Raw genomic sequence first — 2777 nt, 5'->3', positions numbered from 1 at the left:
TCGTAAAGGAGATGCAAATCAAAATCACAATGAAATATAACTTAACCCCAGTCAGGATGGCTAAGACAAAAAAAAAAAAAAAAAAAAAGCTAAGTGCTGGTGAGGCTGTGGTAAAAGGGGAACTCTCCTACACTGTTGGTGGGAATGTAAATTAGTGCAGCCACTGTGGAGAACAACATGGAGGTTTCTCAAAGACCTAAAATAGAACTACCATATGATCCAGCAACTCCATTCCTGATTGGAATACCCTGAGTCTGAAAAACACTTGTACATCCATGTTTATTGCAGCATTATTCACAATGGCTAAGATGGAGAATCAACCCAAATGTCCAAGAACAGATGAATGCATTACAAAAAAATGTGGCACATATACACTATGGAATTCTACTCAGAAAAACATTGAGACCCTGGCATCTGGTAGAAAGTGGGTAAATATGGAAGACTTAACTGCTGAGCGAAGCAAGTCAGGCTATGAAAGAGAGGCACTGCATATCCCCACTTAATATTTACCAAATGTCTGCACTTTATGGCAGAAACCGAAAGTCTGGAAGACATGGAAGCTACTGTGGATACCACAGACAGTCTGGTAGGAGGACAGAGCATGGTGGAAGGTGGTTAAAAACAAACAAACAAACAATGGGCAAAAATGAAAACTTATCTCTTGATGGCAATGTATGGTCATTTCTTTGACTGGGCTAACATATCAAGTATTCATGCTGGGAAAATTCATTTTCAAGGTTATAAAGAGAGAGACTGAATGGAAAAAATAAAAAAAAATAAGAAGAAAAGAAAAGAAAGAGCCTTCATACCTCTGTAAGAGGTCCCCGTGGAAGCTTCAGGCCCCAGGGGGCTGAAGACGTGTTGAAGTTCACCGACGTGTCCTTATTCATGGGTTCTCGGGACCCGGATGAGTTGCCTCTGGCTGTCCTAACAAGTACAAACGGATTTATTGGGTAGAACCAACACAGATGTACGCTCTTCCAGTTCTAGGGGTCAGAAATGTATAAAGGGGAAACCAGCACATGATGGAACAGAGAGAGACATTGCTGGACTCCCACATGGTCAACCATGGTTCAAGTCCCGGACCCAGTAGTCCGGAGTGATTTTCAAGCTACTGGGTCTGGGACTCGATCCGCAGCGGGCCACGTGGGAATCCAACAATGTCATTGCTATGTCACCTGCCGGCCCTGATGCCTGTTGCTTTTGAGCTGCCTGGTCTGTGGGATTTTGGAGGGGCTAAGACAGCATCTTGAACCGCGAAGATCTCAGCTCCAGCAAACAGGAACTGAAGAGCTATTCACCCTTGAGAGGGGCCGAGAGCACCCTGCAGTGCAGACATGGATGCCACTGAGAGACCGTCAGGTTGGAATTTTTGGACAGGCGTGTGTGCAGGAAAGGGAATGAAGGTGCCCACCTGCCTCGTCCGCACTGCACAGACCCAGATCCGTGGGCTACCCCAGGACCCCAGCCCAGCATTCTCCTGCCACGTCCCCCTCGGGGTTAACCTGGCCCTCAGAGGCGGCAGCCCTGGGTCTGTAAGCTGCCCCTTGGTGACTTGCTCTCCTCCCTGCCTCTGCCATCCTGGGCGGGCCCTCCCTGACAGCTCTGCCGTGGGGCAGGAAGAGGAAACACCACACCCTCCCCATCACCGCACCCAGCCCCGTCTTCATCCTGGGGGCTGTTTTCCTCCCAGAGGTTGGCACAGCTCAGACCTCGAAGAAAAACAAGGCTCCGGGCACCCGGAGGCCAGGTGAGCATTTTCATTTCGACAGGCCTGTCAGGGCCTGAGCCGCTTGTAAGAAATGGCCCCTGTCAGGACCAGCAGTGGGCGTCATGGCTATGTGGCTGAACTCCCATGTAGTCGACCGCAGTTCAAGTCCTGGACCCGGTGGCTTAAACTCATGCCAGGTGCGTGTGCGTGCGTGCCCAAGATCCCGAGAGGAAAATGGAGGAGAAGGGATTGCGACAGGGCCATCACCCACCCCAGGGGGCGCTTTCTCACCTTCTCTCTCTCTGTCTCTCTCTGCCTTTCTGACGAGCACACATCCTATAGCAAAAACCTCTCCAAAGAGAAAATTCAATCCCAACTCCCAAATGACAAACTCCACATGGTCGGGGTGGGAGCCATTTAAACATCACTCCTTACATTCTTTTGCAAGAGGAGAAAAAGAAAAAAAGAGCTTGCCATCGTCTGCAACGGTGGCAGCCTGAGAGAGTGTGGGAACGCGCAAACCAGGGTCTTGTGTTGTGCCAGGAAGGAAAAGGGTGTTGGGCAACCACCACGGGCATCGGGACACGGTCTGGGCTTCAGCTCACAACATGGCGTCGGTCCCGGTCCGCTCACCACGACAGCAGGTGCTCTGCAGTCCACACCGCCTGCTCACCACAGGGGCCGCTGGGACCAGGGCTTGTACCGGCCTCTGCTAACTTCCCACACTGCTGACCTGCCTCCAAAACACTAAACCTATGAGCAATAGCCACAAAGACGCAAAGCTCCCAAGGATGGTGGACCCCGCCAGAGACGCAAGTCGGGCAGGGGCCCAGCACTGTCACAGCCGTAAGACGCGCCTCTGTGAGGCTGACCCCCATGGGAAGGCTCTGGGTTCAAACCCAGCTCTCCCTGAATACCACAGGACACATGTGCCCACGAGCCAGAGCTGGCTGGACTTGGAGCCATTGGGGTGCCCAAGCCCTATGGAGGGAGCCATCTCTTGCTGTCTCTCTCTCTCTCTTTTTTTTTTTTTGCAGGGGTTTTTCTACAGGGCCCGTGCACCCAC

This window comes from Tupaia chinensis, unplaced genomic scaffold, assembly GCF_000334495.1.
Source record: "Tupaia chinensis unplaced genomic scaffold, TupChi_1.0 Scaffold143644_1, whole genome shotgun sequence".
NCBI lineage: Eukaryota > Metazoa > Chordata > Mammalia > Scandentia > Tupaiidae > Tupaia > Tupaia belangeri.
The sequence above is the reverse complement of the archived record's forward strand: the minus strand, read 5'-3'. Positions refer to the sequence as shown.